This window comes from Cervus elaphus, chromosome 6 (genome assembly GCF_910594005.1).
Source record: "Cervus elaphus chromosome 6, mCerEla1.1, whole genome shotgun sequence".
Lineage (NCBI taxonomy): Eukaryota > Metazoa > Chordata > Mammalia > Artiodactyla > Cervidae > Cervus > Cervus elaphus.
This window is the reverse complement of record NC_057820.1, coordinates 43,057,182-43,075,859: the sequence shown is the minus strand read 5'-3', so window position 1 is coordinate 43,075,859 and position 18,678 is coordinate 43,057,182.

Below are 18,678 nucleotides of genomic sequence, written 5' to 3'. Positions count from 1 at the left end.
GATCCAACCCATGTTCCCTGCAGTGGAAGCGCCGATTCCTAACCATTGGATCACCAAGGAAGTCCCCTAAGTGACCTTTGAAAAGCCCTGGCTGTCTCCCATGTTGCCAAATCTGGTATATGCATTCTACTCCTAATCTGACACAGCCTCTCAACAGCATTTGGTCCAGCCCTCTGGTTTCTCTGACACTGTACCATTTTGTTCTCTGATATCTCTGTTCCCTCTCCAGTCTCCTTTTGCTACCTCTTCATTCTCCATTCCAGCTTGATATTGTATCACAACAAACTGTGGAAAATTCTTAAAGAGCTAGGAATACCAGACTACCTTACCTGTCTCCCAAGAAACCTGTATGCAGGTCAAGAAGCAACAGAACAGGACATGAAACAATGAACTGGTTCAAAATTGGGAAAGGAGTACATCAAGGTTGTATATTGTCACCCTGCTTATTTAACTTCTGTGCAGAGTACATCATATGAAATGCCAGGCTGAATGAATCACAAGCTGGAATCAAGATTGCTGGGAGAAATATCAATAACCTCAGATATGCAAATAATACCACTCTAATAGCAGAAAGTGAAGAGGAACCAAAGAGCCTCTTGATGAGGATGAAAGAGGAGAGTGAAAAAGCTGGCTTAAAACCCAACATTCAAAAAACTAAGATCATGGCACCTGGTCCCATCACTTCATGGCAAATGGATGGGGAAAAAGCTGAAACAGTGACAGACTTTATTTTCCTGGGCTCCAAAATCACTGTGGACAGGGACTGCAGCCATGAAGTTAAAAGACGCTTGCTCCTTGAAAGAAAAGTTATGACAAACCCAGACAAAGTAATAAAAAAGCAGAGACACTGCTTTGTAGACAAAGGTCCATATGTCAAAGTGATGGTTTTGCCTGTAGTCATGTCCGGATGCGGAGAAGGCAATGGCAACCCACTCCAGTACTCTTGCCTGGAAAATCCCATGGACGGAGGAGCCTGGTAGGCTGCAGTCCGTGGAGTCGCTAAGAATCAGACATGACTGAGCGACTTCACTTTTACTTTCATGCATTGGAGAAGGAAATGACAACCCACTCCAGTGTTCTTGCTTGGAGAATCCCAGGGAAGGAGGAGCCTGGTAGGCTGCCGTCTATGGGATCACACAGAGTCAGACATTACTGAAGCGACTTAGCAGCAGCATGTCCGGATGTGAGAGCTGGACCATAAAGAAGGCTGAGGGCTGAAGAACTGTTATTTTCACAGTGAGGTACTAGAGAAGACTCTTGAGAGTCCCTTGGACTGCAAGGAGATCAAACCAGTCAATCCTAAAGGAAATCAACCCTAAATATTCATTGGAAGGACTGATGCTGAAGCTCCAATACTTTGGCCACCTGATGAGAAGAGCCAACTCATTGAAAAAGACCCTGATGCTGGGGAAGATTGAGAGCAGGAGAAGGAGGTGACAGAAGATGAGATGGTTGGATGGCATCACTGATTCAATGGACATGAGGTTGAGCAAACTCCGGGTACAGTGAAGGACAGGGAAGCCTGGCGTGCTGCAGTCCAATGGGGTCACAAAGAGTTGGAATGACTTAGGCAATGAACAACAACAGGTCAATTAATCTCTGTTGGTCTATTTCTTCTCTCATCTTTTCCCTTCCTTCATCCCTTCCTGTTTATCCTCATGACTTTAAATATCTTCTTAATGATGCAAATGACTCCCAAATTTACATTGTCAGCCCAGGCCCCTTCCCTGAACTCTAAACATAGAACTTTTACTTTGACTTCTCCACTGGCTTGTTTTACGGGCATTTTAACTTGCATTCAAAACTAAGTGTTTAGCAGAACTTCACATAGGCATGATGATCATACTGGTTATTGAGTACATGGTTCTTTGGTTTCAGGATAAATTTAAAAATTCTTAACCTGGTATCCAAGGCCAATTTGGGGCAGTCTTTGCCCAGGGATCTTTCTGTGATCATACTAGGATTTCCTTGATGGTTTCGTGGTTAAGACTCCATGATTCCAATGCAGGGGGTACAGGTTTGATTCCTGGTCAAGGAACTAAGATTCCACATGCTGCATGATTCAGTCAAAACAAAACAAAAAAAGGCTTACCTAGTTCCTGCTCATTTGTTAACTCAGCCTAACTTGGTGCTGACCAACAGTCACTCTGCTTACCACTCATTCTATGAGTGAGAAAAATGGATGGTACCTGACCACAGGGTAAGTTAGTCTGGCAGGCTATCAATGTCAGTATCTGAATATTCCTGAAAGGTCATTGAGACAGTTCCCCTCCCTCAGTGAACCCCTTCCCATATATAAAACTGTGTGAGGCTTGTTGGATGGATTTCCTCCACAAAGTTGTTACCCAAAAACTGGGTTTGCCTTTTGGTGGGTGTCAAGCCAAAAGATGTAACCAAGCCAAAGATTGGAAGAAGTAAGGATTTGTGAAATAAAAGTCATATTTTTGTGGTGATACAGGAGAAGTTTAAACAAGAAATCTTCTCAGCCCTTTGGAGTCCTCTCTCCCTGCACCATGTATTGTGTATCTGCATTATGCATTACCAAACCTCCTCTCCTCCCTGCCCCTGTAAAGGGGGAGGGGTACCTGCTCAACCTTAAAGAGCAACTTCTAGCATCAAAAAGAGGACTCCTTAAAAGATAACATTCTTTCCTGATGTTGTAAGGGGTCATATGACCTACCACAGTGACTCATTCGATGTCCAGCCCTCTGTCTCAAAAAAGCTTATATAACTGTGCCTTTACTTCTAAAGGATGTAATAGTTCTTGGAGCTGAGATGCTCTTCCCAGGTTGTAATCCTCCAGTTTGGCTCAGATAACATTTTCCATGTCTTTCTTAGATCAACTGATTAATTTTCCATCAACAGATTTATTACCTGTAGCAAGTAAGGAGAACACCAGAGAGCTTTCCCAAAGCAGTGTCTCCCCAAACAGCAAAATGTGGAAGTTTTAAGCAAAGGGTTCATGCATACTCATGAAAGGGCTTGGGCGGTATGTGTATATTCATGAAGGGAGAATTGAGTAAGAGAGATTTCAGTCTAGAATTGGTGCAAACTTGACAGAGTCCAAACTTTAGTGGAACGAAGTTGGAAAAGGTTGACATCATCAATTGATCCTCCACCTGGGTGGGGTCTTTAGTTCTTGTAGAACTCAAAGGTATGTATCAGATGGCTTTGTATACTCCCTGAGGAGGAACTAGAGTTCTGTTTTACTGCAGAACTGTTGTTTCCTGACTGCGTTTCCTTTGTTCCTTCATTCACTCACTTCCCTTAAGACCATTAATTACTGAGACCCGTTCAAGGGCAGTTATTGTGGCCAGGCTTAGATCACAAAATGGCTTATACCAAAAATGACTTCTCTTATGTCAAGAAAACCACGCCTGGTTCTCTTTGGGGATCCCCTCCCTTATCTGTTTACAGAGTCACTGTCTCCTTCAGTTAGCCTGTCCTGGTCCAGACTAGGTTAGGCATATCATTAATGGATGTCATTGGCTGCCATGCATAATTAAATAAATGGTGCTTACGACCACGACATCCAAGTACCAGGTGCTAACAGAGCTCATAGAGGCATAGTAGGACTTGATGTAGTTCAGGTGAAGTTTTTCTGGAAGACATGACATCTAAGCAAATTCCTGAAATGAGAACAAGTCCCCCAAGTCAAGTGGGTCCATGTTGGAGTGAGGATAGGTGCCCATAAGTACCGTCCAGGTAGTTGGAACAGCATGTGGAGATGGTTTAAGACTGGAAATGGCCATTGTGAAGGAGCTGGTGGCAGGAGAGGTAGCAGTCTAGGCCAGGCAGCTCCTTACTGAACTTGTTAAGCAGCTCAAACATTGCCCTAAAAGAAATGAGAAGGCTCGGAGGGGATTTTAGCACAGGAATGATGTGATCAGATGAACTGATTTGCATTTTTTAAAGTTGACCTTATAAGTCTTCTAGGTGAAGAATGGAATGCAGAGGAGCAGGAATGGGCAAGGGATATTAAGGCAAAGAGATAACGGTGGCTTGGCTTCCCTGGTGGCTCAGATGGAAAAAGAATCAGCCTGCAATGCAGGAGACCTGGGTTAGGGAGATTCCCTAGAGAAGAAAAAGGCAACCCACTCCAGTATTCATGCCTAGAGAATTCCATGGACAGAGGAGCCTGGTGGGCTAGAGTCCATGGAGTTGCAAAGAGTTGGACACAACTGAGCAATTAACACCACACCAATGCTTGTATATAGAGTGAATGACAGAACTTTCTAATCAAAGTATAGGTTACAAGGTCTGGAAAGTCCCCACACATACCTTTCAGGTTCCAGGTTTTATGTCTCAGTGAACAAGTCACCATGATTTTTTCAATACTAACTTATTCATCCTAGCTTGCTCATTCAATACTAGCTTGCTCAAAATCCTCCAAGCCAGACTTCAACAGTATGTGAACCGTGAACTTCCAGATGTTCAAACTGGATTTAGAAAAGGCAGAGGAACCAGAGTTCAAATTGCCAACATCCTCTGGATCATTGAAAAAGCAAGAGAGATCCAGAAAAACATCTACTTCTGCTTTATTGACTATGCCAAAGCCTTTGACTATGTGGATCACAATAAACTGTGGAAAATTTTTAAAGAGATGGGAATACCAGACCACATTACCTGCCTCCTGAGAAATCTGTATGCAGGTCAAGAAGCAACAGTTAGAACTGGACATGGAACAACAGATTGGTTCCAAATTGGGAAAGGAGTATGTCAAGGCTGTATATCGTCACCCTGCTTATTTAACTTATATGCAGAGTACATCATGAGAAATGCCAGGCTGGATGAAGCACAGACTGGAATCAAGATTGCAGGGAGAAATATCAATAACCTCAGATATGCAGATGACACCACCCTTATGGCAGAAAGTGAAGAAGAACAAAAGAGCCTCTTGATGAAAGTGAAAGAGGAGAGTGAAAAAGCTGGCTTAAAGCTCAACATTCAGAAAACTAAGATCATGGCATCTGGTTCCATCACTTCATGGCAAATAGAATAGAAGGGGAAACAATGGAAACAGTGAGAGACTTCATTTTGGGGGGCTCCAAAATCACTGCAGATGGTGACTGTGGCCACGAAATTAAAAGACGCTGATCCTTGGAAGAAAAGCTATGACCAACCCAGACAGCATATTAAAAAGCAGAGACATTACTTTGCCAACAAAGGTCCATCTAGTCAAAGCTGTAGTTTTTCCAGTAGCCATGTATGGATGTGAAAGTTGGACTATAAAGAAAGCTGAGTGCTGAAGAATTGATGCTTTTGAACTGTGGTGTCGGAGAAGACTCTTGAGAGTCCCTTGGACAGCAAGGAGCTCAAACCAGTCCATCCTAAAGGAGGTCAGTCCTGAATATTCATTGGAAGGACTGACACTGAAGCTGAAGCTCCAATCCTTTGGCCACCTGATGTGAAGAACTGACTCATTGGAGAAGACCCTGATGCTGGGAAAGATTGAAGGTGGGAGGAGACGGGGACAACAGAGGATAAGATGGTTAGATGGCATCACCGACTCAATGGAGATGAGTTTGAGTAAGCTCCGGGAGTTGGTGATGGACAGGGAGGCCTGGTGTGCTGCAGTCCATGGGGTCAGAAAGAGTCGGACATGACTGAGTGACTGAATTGAACTGAGCTTATTTATAGCAGAGCTAGGACTACACACCAATTGTGTATTTTTCTCTTGCTACCTTTCGTCATGAACCTCCTCATATGACTCAGTGAGTTTTCAAATTTTAAAAAAGTTGTGCCATACTAAATTACAGATATGGTCTCTCTACTTAGAGGTGTTTGAGAATTTTATAATAAACAGTTCTATATAAACAGTGCTTTAAAACTATTGGCATACAGGTACGAATTCCAGGCCTTTGAAATGAGGTTAGTGATGGAAACCTGTCCAGGGCTTCCTGAGGCTCTCATACACACACCACAGCCTCTGGGCCCCGACCTGGTAGACTCAGAGGGATGGCATCTGGGCTGATTGCTGTAGTCATAGATAATGTCAGATTTCTGAACTCCATGGCACTCACCAGGCGCAAGACACGGAACCTCCCTTTGAATCTGTTGTAAATTGGGAGTCCATACTGTCAAATGACAAAAATAATACAATTTAGTCATGAGCTTGATGTCCCTTATCCATGGGAAAGCCATCCACAGATTGAGGACTGCCTCATAGACAATAGAGCACTCTTCCTGCAGGAGTCTGGGCAACAGCGAGTTTATAGAGCTTCAAAGAAGAAACAGAAAAGAGGGCAAGATGACCTAGGAAGTCAGTTATTTCCTTATAAGCTTGTTTTTGTTGTTCAGTTGTTAAGTCATGTCTGACTCTTTTGTGACCCTGTGGACTGCAGCAAGCCAGGTTTCCCTGTCCTTCACCATCTCCTAGAGTTTGCTCAAACTCATGTCCATTGAGTCAGGGATGCCATCCAACCATCTTGACCTCTGTCGTCCCCTACTTCTCCTGCCCTCAGTCTTTCCCAGCATCAGGGTCTTTTCCAACGAGTCGGCTCTTGGCATCAGGTGGCCACAGTATTGCAGCTTCAGCTTATAAGCTTAGCAGGTCCTATTTTCCAGGGTGAGGTGAGCTAGCTAAAGCTGAGCTAGGGGATTGTGATGGGCGTAGGTTAGGTTTCCTCGACAGTGGGGCATTTTCTGGAAGTGCAGCCTGGCTTAGGTTTAGATTTGTGACCTGGGGCCAGCTGCTGCAGTGGCCTCCATTTTCTGGGTCCCCATATAGGAATTATATTTATCAATGCTTTTTATACAGGAGATGTTGTGAGAACAAAGTGAGTCTGTATTGGTCCCACATTCCTGATCATTGATAGCTTCTTTTTTTCTTAACTCTTACTTGACATTGAGTTATCAATGTCACCGCAGCTGTCTACATAAACTACCAAGTGGCGATATAGTGACCTATTTATGATTTATATTACATGTGAAAATAAGCTTGAAGAAGTCCTGGGTTGGTTTATTTAAGCTGGGGACTGTTACTCATTTAATAGCTTCTAAATATAGAAAGCAAAGATGACAGTTTATATTCACTGAAACAATTATATGGAAGGTAGGCTGTGATCATATACTGGTTAGGACTCTGCATTGTGGAAGGTGGATGAGTGGTGAGGTAATTCTAATGATTTTCAGTTTGAGGTCTCTAGGTCTTGGAGGGTGATGGTTGACAGTTAAAGGCAATAGCTCTAGCTATTAGTTTCTTTTCTGAAGCGACTGCTGTGGCAGGCGTTTCTTATGATTGTGATCAAGGAACTCTGCAAATAGCATCCTCTATTTTATCTTCTGGGCTTCCCTGGCTCAGTGGTAAAGAATCTACCTGCCAGTTCAGGAGATGCAGGTTTCATCCGTGGGTCAGGAAGATCCCCTGGAGAAGGAAATGGCAGTTTTCTTGCCTGGGAAATCTCATGGACAGAGGAGCCAGGTGGGCTGCAGTCTGTGGGGTCAGAAAAGAGTCAAACATGATATAGTGACTAAACATTTAATCTTCTACCTAGACTTTCTGCATCACGTAGATTCCCTGGTACAAGAAAGTATTCAGTTAGTCATCTCCTTATTTGCATTGGTGAGGGAAGATTCAAAAGACACATCATAAGTAACGAATAATTGTCAAATGGATGAAATAATTCATAAGCAAATTTGAGTCCTCTAATTTAAATATAACATTATAAGCTGCATAATAAAGGCATGTTTATTGTAGAAAGTGAAAGTACCCCGCCGTAAGTCTATTCCACAAAATAATCTTGGTTAACATTTTGACCACTAGTTTTACTAAAAAAACTGGATTGAATCTTCTTGTATATCAATGTACGCTGTAGGAGGTTTTGTTGGGTCAGAAGCCTTGTGAGCTTATGTGTATGTGTGTGTTTATTTTGGCAGTACCAACTTATTCTCCAAAGAGTTGTGGAAATTTTCACTCCCTCAAACATTCTGTTGTAAGAAATTCTAAGATTGTTTTATTTTACTTTTAAAATGCTTCTTTTCCCAACTTCCCTGGTGGTGCAGTGGTTAAGAAGCTGACTGCACATGGATTTGATCCCTGGTGCGGGAAGATTCCACATGCTGTGGAGCAACTAAGCCCATGCACCACAACTAGCCTAGAGGCCACGAGCCACAGCTGCTGGGCTGGCATGCTGCAGCTCCTGAAGCTTGTGTGCCTGGAGCCTGTGCACAAGAGAAGCCACCGCAAGGAGAAGCCCGGGCACTGCAGCGAAGAGCAGCCCCTGCTCGCTGCAACCGGAGAAAGCCTGCACACAGCAGCGAAGACCCAGAGCAGCCAAAAAACAAAGAAGAGAGAGAGGCCAACGAAATTATCTATCTGTTAAAAAAATTCTTGTTTTCCATATTATAAAACATCCTTTTGAGACAAATTAGAACAACTTGGGAGCATACAAAGTAAAAAATCCTGGTATTTCCCACCCTCCATCCAATTTTTAGGGTTATTTTAAAATGAGATGACAATATGGTTTCAATATAGAAACCTTTCAAAATCAATTTTAGTTTGTTTCTTCTTTTTCCCCTAGCATATGTAAACAACCTGTGTCACTGCTAAGAAATTCTGGGAGAACTGCCTAGGCCTCTGGGGCCTCAGGCACTTTTGTTTTTCAAGGCTCTCTTCCTTATATTCTATCAGTCAACTTCAGATGCCCCCACATCAAATACTATATGTATATATATATATATATATAGCATATATATATATATATATAGTATATGTATATATATACACACAATGGAAATAATTTAATATTTTTCTCTTAAAAATATTTGGATTTTAAGTAACCTATTTAACCTATCAGCCATGATTTCCCAATAATCATTCTGCATACTCAGCAGGATTTCTTGGGAAGTGAGAAAATGTAGTCTATAAGTTTTTAAAAATACATGATATTTGGGACTTCCCTGGTGGTCCAGTGGCAGGAATCTGCACTCTGAATGCAAGGGGACCAGATTCGATCCCTGGTCAGGCAACTAGATCCCACATGCTGCAAGTAGGAATTCCCATGCTGCAACTAAATATCCTGCATGTCAAACGAAGACCTGATGCAGCCAAAAAAAAAAAAAGAAAGAAAGTATGGTATAAAAAGTGTGGTATGGGGCTTACCTGGTGGCTCAGCTGGTAAAGAATTGGCCTGCTATGCGGGAGACCTGGGTTCAATCCCTGGGTTGGGAGAAGGAAAAGGTTACGCACTTCAGTATTCTGGCCTGGATAATTCCATGGGGTCCATGGGGTCACAAAGAGTTGGACATGACTGAGCGACTTTCACTTCACAAAAAAAGTGTGGTAAGTTATTAGCTACTCAGTCACTTTGTGAGCATGGGGTTAATGTCAGAAGAAATAATTTTATATCTAGGGACTTCCCTGATGACCCAGTGGTTAAGACTCCATGCTTCCAACACAGAGGGCCCAGGTGCAATCTGGTTGGGGAACTAAGGTCCCACATGCCGAGAAGCGTATGTGTGGATAATCTTTGCACCCATTCTGAGTCCAAAAAATCCAAGTCAACTGTGCTTGTCCTAAGCCTAGATTACGCACCTCTGTCAGCTTGTATCTCAACACTCTGCACAGTGTTAGGTAAACAGAGCCAATTTTTCCCCCTTCATTTTTCTCTTTTCTAGATTACTTGCAAACTAGCTTCTTCTGGAAACAATCTGTCTTCTGAGAACAATATGGGAATTTAGATTTCGTTTTTGTCCAGATCCATACACTTGATTCAGTTAAGGTTTCAAGGTGTTGATGTTGAAGACTTGGTCTCTATGCACCCAGTGCCAAATTGAATCTCAGAGGCAGAGTTTTGGATGAAGTAAGAAAGAATAGTTTTCTTGAATTGCCAGGCAAAGGGGAACATAGCAGGCTTCTGCTTCCGAAAACTCTTGTGTTCCAACTTGGGAGGATTTAATGAGGAGTTTTATAGCAGTAGTTCAAGGGTGGAGTTGTTGCCAAGATCAAGGTGTGCAGGTCCTACACTCCTCTAATCTGGTCTCAGGTAATCTTCTCGATGAGCCTTTCTGGTTTCTTTAATCTGGCCTCAGGTGATCTTCTCTGACACAATCCATTTGTTGGGTTTTATTCTATAAAGAGCTTAAAGATACTGTTGCGTGTATTCCTTGAAGTGGAACCAGGACCCTGCCCCAAGGCTGCACGACTGTTTCTAGACCTCTCCTCCTCTGTCTCTGCATCCACTCCCTTTCCTGATTAGCAACTGTTTGAACCTGCCCTTTGGAATTCTGGGAAGTTCACGGAAACTGAAGCCTACTCCCTATAAACAAGAAACAGGGGACACCGAAAGGCTTCCAGTACTGGGAGGACCACTAGGTCCTGCCTGGTTCCTGGTTTCATATTGAAAGGGTCAGTAACACTCACTCACTGTGACATAAAAAATTATCTTTATCAAAAGACATTTGAGTTTGTTAAATCTCTTACAGTCCTAAAAGCAGAACTAAGGACCAATTGTCATAAATCCCCTCCACTAGAGGCCATCCCTGGAATCCACCAGGGATGACTGACTCTTACCACGAGCAAAGACAATCTTCACACCACAAGTAAACCGACATTGTCACAAATCGATCTATTTTCCTGAGGCACATGTATCTTTCCAAAATGTCATTTGTTTTTGGATAAGCTCCCTTCTTCCTCCCCTTCCCTAATGGAGAACTCATTTATTTTCCCATTAGTGTCTTTCTTTTCTGTTCCTCTTCTTCCCCTATCAAGATGTTGTGTAAGCCCTCCATATAGAAATTCTGACTCCCCCTCTTGTCAAATTTTTCTGTGCACTCTCTATATACCTTAATGAAAATATGATGATTGAATGTTATCTTTTGTTAATCTGTCTTTTGTCAGTTGAATTCAAAAGACCTCAATCAAGAAAGTACAGGAAAAGTTTTTGTTGTGGTGGTTTTTTAAATTGAAGTTGATTTACAATGTTGTGTTAATTTTTGCTGTACAGGAAAGTGATTCAGTTATGCATGTAGATATATATATGTTTAAATATTTTTCCCATTATGGTTTATCATAGGATATTACATAAAGTTCCCTGTGCTGTAGAGTAGGAAGTACCTTGCTGTTTATCAATTCTATACATAATAGCTTACATCTGCTGAACCCAGTCTCCCACTCCATCCCTTCCCCAGCCTCCTCCCCCTTAGCAGCTGCAGGTCTGTTCTCTATGTCTGTGAGTCTGTTTCTGGTTTGCAGATAGGTTCATTCATGTCATATACGAAGGATATCATGTGGCACTTTTAAATTTCTCTTTCTGACTTCATTTAGTATGATAATCTCTAGATCCATTCATGTTGCCGTAAATGGCATTATTTTACTCTTTTTTAGGGCTGAGTGGTATTCCATTGTATGTATGTACACATCTTCTTTATCCATCCCTCTGTCGATGGACCCTTTAGATTGCTTCCATGTCTTGGCTATTGTGAATAGTGCTACTATGAGCATAGGGGTACCTGCATCTTTTTGAACTCGAGTTTTGTCTGGATATATGTGCAAGAGTGGGATTGCTGGATCATATAGTAATTCTATTCTTAGTTTTCTGAGGAGTTTCCATACTGTTTTCCATAGTGGCTGCATCAACTAACATTCCCACCAACAGTGTAGGCGGTTATACAGGAAACGTTTTAACTCCTGGACACTTTACTGTATGAATGTATTAAAATTTGTTTATCCCTTCATCAGTTGGGTTTTAGGGTTGTTTCATTTTTTGGACACTAATCTCTAGGGTTTTTTTGCATGGCATAAGTTTTCAATTCTCCTCAGTTAGTATCTAGAATTGGATATCTATATTATATTCTATGTGTCTCTATAAGAAACTTCAAGACTGTTTTCCAAAATGGTTGTTTTGGGAGATGTTGCACCAAAAGACACAAACCAAAACTTGGGAGAAGTAAGGATTTATTACTGGCAGTAAGTAAGGAGAATACCTGGGGTCTTTTCCAAAGCAGTGTCTCCACAAACAGCAAAATGGGAAACTTTTAAGCTAAGGGTACATGCATATTCTTAAAGGGGTTAGAGCAGGAAATTCCACATAGAATTGGGGCAAAGGCAGACAGAGCCCAGGCTTTAGCTGATAGAATTCGGAAAAGGTCAAAACCATCATTTCATCCTCCACCTGCGTAGGGGGATTGGTTCCTGCAGAACTCAAAGATACATAACAGAGTGTTATGTATATTCCTCATTGTTTAGTTTCTAAGTCATGTCTGACTCTGTGACCCCATGAACTGTAGCCCACCAGGCTCCTCTGTCCATGGGATTTTCCAGGCAAGAAGACTGGAGTGGGTTGCCATTTCTTTCTCCAGGGGAATCTTCCTGACCCCGGGATTGAACTCACAGCTCCTACATTGACAGGTGGATTCTTTACCACTCAGCCAACAAGGAACCCCAAGGGGCAGGAGCTAAAACTCTGTTTTATCTCTGAACTATTGTTTCTTGACTGCTTTTCCTTTGTTCCTGCTTCCCCTAACTTCCCTTAAGATCACTGATTATTGAGGCAAGCATGGGGCCAACTTAGATGCAAAAAACTTAGGCCAAATTGGTTTCTCTTACGTCAAGAAAACCATGCCTGGTTCTCTTTCTCTGAGGATCCCCTATCCTATCAGCTGTACCAGTTTTCATTTTCATTATCAGTAGATGAGAGTTCAAGTTGCTCAGTGTCCTCATTAGCACCTTATATGGTTAGCTGTTTTACTTTCAGTCATTTTGGTGGATAAAGTGATTATCTGAAGACAAATAAGGAAATGTCCATTGAAGAAATATTTATTTATAAAACCAGCACTGTGTGTTAGCTTTGACTGGGTTGATATACTTTGTTGCAAGTTTAATTTTACTGACTGTGTCAGAAATAAGAACACAATTCCCTATCTCTTCAGGTCCTCCTAGTCAGGTCAGAAACAGGAATGAAACTATGTTCAACAGTATACCTCTCATGGTACTCTGGAGGCTTTTGCCTCTTTCTGGAAGGAAGGAGAAGACTGCCACAAGTTGTATTTTGAATCAAGTCCCATTTCCCCTAAGTTGACAATTAGCTCTATAGGTTAAAATGTCAACGCTGCAACTGGAGTATTTTAAAAGCAATGGAGGAAAAGAAGGGTTTCCCTTGCCAGGAGATAACTAATCTTAACCTTAAAATAGGGTCAAGAGTTAAGGAAATGTGGATCTGGAGAGTATTTTAACCTCAGATATATATTGTATATCCATTGAACATAGTAGCTCACCAGGTCCAAAAGCTGTAAAAGATGTTTTAGGTAAGGGTGAGCTGCTGCCAGCGATTAGAATTTAAGGCACATTGGAAGAGCACTGGGCCAGTTGGAAATCTGTGTCCCTGGGTCCAAGTTCTGGCTGTGACCTAACTAGGTGAGCAAACATGGACAAGTCAAATGCTTGCAGGCCTGTGTTTTCTTCTATAAAACAGAGCTTGGATCCCTAAGATCGTTTTCAGTTGTGACATTTTGTGGCCTGCATATGACATGGAGAATTCTGGGAAGAAGGACAATAGGGAAAGCCAGAGCAAAGAGATAGAATGCAGGGGAGGGGCAGGGCTGTGCAGGGAGAGAGGTGTGGCTTATATGTAAAAAGGGGCAGGGAATTCCCTGGCGGTCCAGTGGTTAGGACTCCATGCTTTCACTGCTGAGAGCCTGGGTTCAGTCCCTGGTCCGGAAACTATGATCCTGCAAGCTGCATGATGACAAAGCTAAGAAAAATAAAACAAAACAACAACAAAACAAAAACACAAACAAACAAACAACAACAAAAACAGGGGCAAATAGAGGGACCCTTGAGGCCCAAACAGACTCTTAGAAAAATCCAAGGAAAGACTGGTGTGTGGAACTAGGAGTGCGCTAGGAGTACCATATGCAGAAGGGCAGGAATGGAGACTTTCAACAGGAAGGCAGTGCAGAGGAACCAGTGACCTAAGCATTTTTTTGCCCATTCAACAAATAGCTATTGAAAGGAAATATTTTAAGGGACAAAGAGCTGGGTCAGTATTCAGCATTAGGGAAGTCTGTGATGGGTGCTGAACTGGGGGTATGAGGGGCCCCACTGTGAGAGATTGTGATGCTAAGCTGGGATCCTGTAAATTTAAGAAACACATATTGAGCAACTACCACATTATAGGCATTGGAGATAAGGACTAATTTCTTTGTCATTTTGGACGTTCAGTTCTGTTCCCAAAATCTTGGCCCCCTGTACACCCGTGTTGAATAAAGAATATGGAGACAGAATTCAGAGGAAATAGGAAAATGACTTTATCTTTGCCTGGCACAGAGGAATACACAGCAGGCTAGCACCTCAAGAACTGAGCCCCTCTCCCCTGGGGAATACAGAGAGGTTTTACATCCTCATGAAGGTCTTGCGTGTGTGTGTATATATATATATATATATATATATATGTATATATATATATATATTTTTTTTTCTTTTTCTGCAAGTTGACAGCTAAAAGCTGGAGTCAGGCAGCTCAGCAACCTGATCTGGTATCCCTGAAGTTATAGGCCAAGAACTTCTTCCTTTTGAGATGCAGAATCCTAAATCCATGGCTGATTCATGTCAATGTATGGCAAAAACCACTACAATATTATAAAGTAATTGGCCTCCAACTAATAAAAATAAATGGAAAAACAAAAAAAAAGAGATGCAGAATCCTACTAGAGAGTGTAGGGGGAGAAAAATGCCAGGTGCAGAGTATAATTTATGTAGAATCAGATAGTAATTAGCTTTGTGAAGGACAAATCCAGCTACAAGTGTTTGTCAGTAGTAACGCCTAAAGAATACCCAAGATTATTTAACTCTTGCAGACATGTTTGGCTGGTATGTGCCAAAGGCTGTCTACTCTTTTTTGTTTTTGCTGCAACAGTTTTAGTAAGGAAAGATAAACAATAAATGGTAAATAAGTAAAATCCATGGCATGTATGTTAGCAATAAATGCTAATAGCAGGGAAGGACAGTAGGACTGGGTACAAAGGGGAGGAGCTGTAATTCTGAAGAATGTGGCTGCTGAGAAAAAGCTGCCATCTGGCCCAGGAGGGGAGGGAATGAGCTTGCATGGACAGAGAGGTACTGGATAGTCTTTAGATAAAGAACAGCAAGTTCTAGCAGCCAGGGTTCAAGGAGGCCAGGGAGTTGAGGGGAAGAAGAACAAGGGGAGAGTGGTACAAAATGTGATCTGGGCTCCCTGAGAAGCAGGAGGAGCCCAGCTTCTTTCAGAGCTCCTGGCTCACCTCCTTCCCTTCTCTCAGCATTTTTAGATACTGTTATGGATAAGACTCTATTCTGATTACCAGAACCAGAACAAAAGTTTGGGGCTCAACTGGCAGCAGGGGTAGATGAAGTTGCTGTCAACAGTGCTAGACCTGGCCTTAAATCTGTCTTCAGACACCATTAGTCTTTTCTTTTTTTTTTTGGTTCTGGCTGTACCACATGGCAAGTAACATCTTAGTTCCCTGACCAGGTGTCAAACCTGCATCCCCTGTGGACTCTTAACCACTGGACTGCCAGGGAAGTCCCCAGACACCAACAGTCCTAAAGCCAGTGTGGCTCAAGGCCTACACTGGTGGGTTTCCCCACGGAGTGCAAAAGAAGCTGCAGAGAAGAAACAAGGGCTGCCAGGTATGTTGAACTGAAAAAAATACATATATGATTGTTTTAGGAAATACCTGCACTAGATTCAAAATTTAACAGAATAAAAAGCATTTTAGGGATTTGCCTGGTTGTCCAGTGGTTAGAACTCTGTGCTGGTTCAATTCCTGATGAGGGAGTTAAGATCCTACATACTGTGAGTGGCAGCCAAAAAAAAACAGAATTCAGTCACAGTTCAAAGTCTTTATTTTTTTCAAAAGATCTTAAATTTTGGATACAGCAAAGTAAAATACAGCTTCTTGAAAAGCAATTAATAATTTGTTTATAGAACCAGCTTCCCCCAAGGAGAGTTCCTATTGATTTATAAATTTGGCCTTAAATTTGACCTGTGGCCTTCACGTCATGATGATTTGGGTCACTCTGAATATGACATCTCTGAAACAAGGACCTCTGCTAATTTTAAATGAATGCAGCTGCCCATTTGTCATTCATTTATTTGCATCACAATATGTTGGAATAAATTCCCAATTAATAAAACATTTCCTGTAAGCAGTCAGACTGAGGAAATGAAGGACATTTATCTAGTAAGTTTAAAAAGACATATTTCATTTTTGTGTTTTTTGGACATGAAAAAGGGGAAAACGTTTATATTTTTGCAGGCTGTGACAGGCCAGATTTGTTCCCAGGGCTACAGCATCTAAAAAATCCATATAAAAAGAGACATGTGCACCCCAGTGTTCATCGCAGCACTGTTTATAATAGCCAGGACATGGAAGCAACCTAGATGCCCATCAGCAGATGAATGGATAAAGAAGCTGTGGTACATATACACCATGGAATATTACTCAGCCATTAAAAAGAATTCATTTGAATCAGTTCTAATGAGATGGATGAAACTGGAGCCCATTATACAGAGTGAAGTAAGCCAGAAAGATAAAGACCAATACAGTATACTAATGCATATATATGGCATTTAGAAAGATGGTAATGATAACCCTATATGCAAAACAGAAAAAGAGACACAGATGTACAGAACAGACTTTTGGACTCTGTGGGAGAAGGCGAGGGTGGGATGTTTTGAGAGAACAGCATCGAAACATGTATATTATCTATAGTGAAACAGATCTCCAGCCCAGGTTGGATGCATGAGACAAGTGCTTGGGGCTGGTGCACTGGGAAGACCCAAAGGGATGGCATGGGGAGGGAGGTGGGAGGGGGGATCGGGATGGGGAATACATGTAAATCCATGGCTGATTCATGCCAATGGGTGGCAAAACCCATTACAATATTGTAAAGTAATTAGCCTCCAACTAATAAAAATAAATGGAAAAAAATAAAAATAGAAAATAAATAAAAAATCCATATAACCTCAAATTAGATTTTAGTGAAAAAAAAAATTTTTTTTTAAGTGAATAAAGGTAGAAAGTTTAGGGAATTCCCTGACTGTCCAGTGGTCCGAACCTGGCACTTTCACAGCCAGGGGCCGGGTTCGATCCCTGGGTCTACAGGCCGCATGAAAGTGAAAGTGGTAGTGCTTCACTTGTGTCTGACTCTCTGCGACCCCATAGACTGGTGTTCGCCAGGCTCCTCTGTCCATGGGATTCTCCAGGCAAGAATACTCGAGTGGGTTGCCATGCCCTCTTCTACGGGATCTTCCCGACCCAGGGATCAAATCTAGGTCTCCCAAATCACAGCTTCTTTACCATTAGAGCAACCCGGGGAAGCCGCATAGAGCGGCCAAAGAAAAAAGGAAAGAAAGAAAAAGTTTGCCCCAGGCCTACAAAGGTTTTTTTCCCCCTTCCTTTCCTTCCTTTTTTTTCTCCCTACCCAAACTCTCTCTTTTTTCTTTTTCACCCTTCCCTCCTGCATTTCTTTCTCTTTTGGGATCAATGAAAATGAATGTGTCTTAAGTTTGATTCATGGGGGATTTTGCATTTGAACAGCAAGGAGATCAAACCAGTCAATCCGAAAGGAAATCAACCCTGAATATTCATTGGAAGGACTGATGTTGTAGCTGAAGTGCCAATACTATGTCCATCTGACTCCAAGAGTCGACTCATTAGAAAAGACCCTCATGCTGGGAAAGATTGAAGGCAAGAGGAGGGTATGACAGAGAATAAGATGGTTGGAGCATCATCGATTCAATGGACTTGAGTATGAGCAAACTCGGAGACAATGGAGGACAGGGAGGTGAGCCTGGCATTCTGTAGTCCATGGGGTCGCAAAGATTTGGACACCACTGAGCGACTGAACAACAACAAATCAGAACCTTTGGTAGTTAAGCATGGAGGACCTTTCTTCCATTTCCCATTTGACCCTGTACGTTATTTAATAATGTACTGTCGACAATTAGAGAGACAGGGCTCCTAAGGAGTAGACCAGGAACATAGAGTGTGGCAGCTCTCTCGTAAAAGAAAAACCTAAAGGAAGGGACGGAACTGGCTAAACTGAGTAGGAGGTAGGGAAGCCTCAGGTGTTTTTTGAGCTTGCTGTTTTTACTGTGTATAATGTTCCTTCCCCTATTTTCCACCTGTTGAAATCTTCCCAATTCTCAAGACCAGATTGGATAATCATCTACTGTGACTGTTTCTAGATCCTATTAGAAACTAGCTTCCTCCTCTAAACCCCCAAAGCACTTGCTGCTACCTCTTTTGTAATGTTAGTGATAGTCCAACTTATCTTGATCTGGGTAGTCAGGGCCTTGAATGCCTTCCTAAGGAGTTTAAGAGAGTCATTAAATTTCTGAGGATATCTGTGAATTACAATACTTAGGCATTTCTGGGGCAAAAAGAAACTTTTTTCCCCTCTCTCTCCCTCCTTCCCTCTTTCTAGCCTATTACTGTGTGCCAAGTAGCAGGCTTGGTTAGTCCACTTTATAAACACGGACGCAGGTTACTCTCCAAAACTTGCTCAGGGAGCAGCCTCGAAGTCCTCACCTCCCGCTTTACCCTCTGTAACCAGAGGGTAACTGCTACACTGAAACGGTGCTTTGAAGGCTCCTCAATGACTTGATACCTTCCACGTTGAGAGACTTGTCCCCTCTGTCCTCATTCTCACAATTTTGAATCCACTTCCTTCCTGAAATACTTTGTTTTCACAAC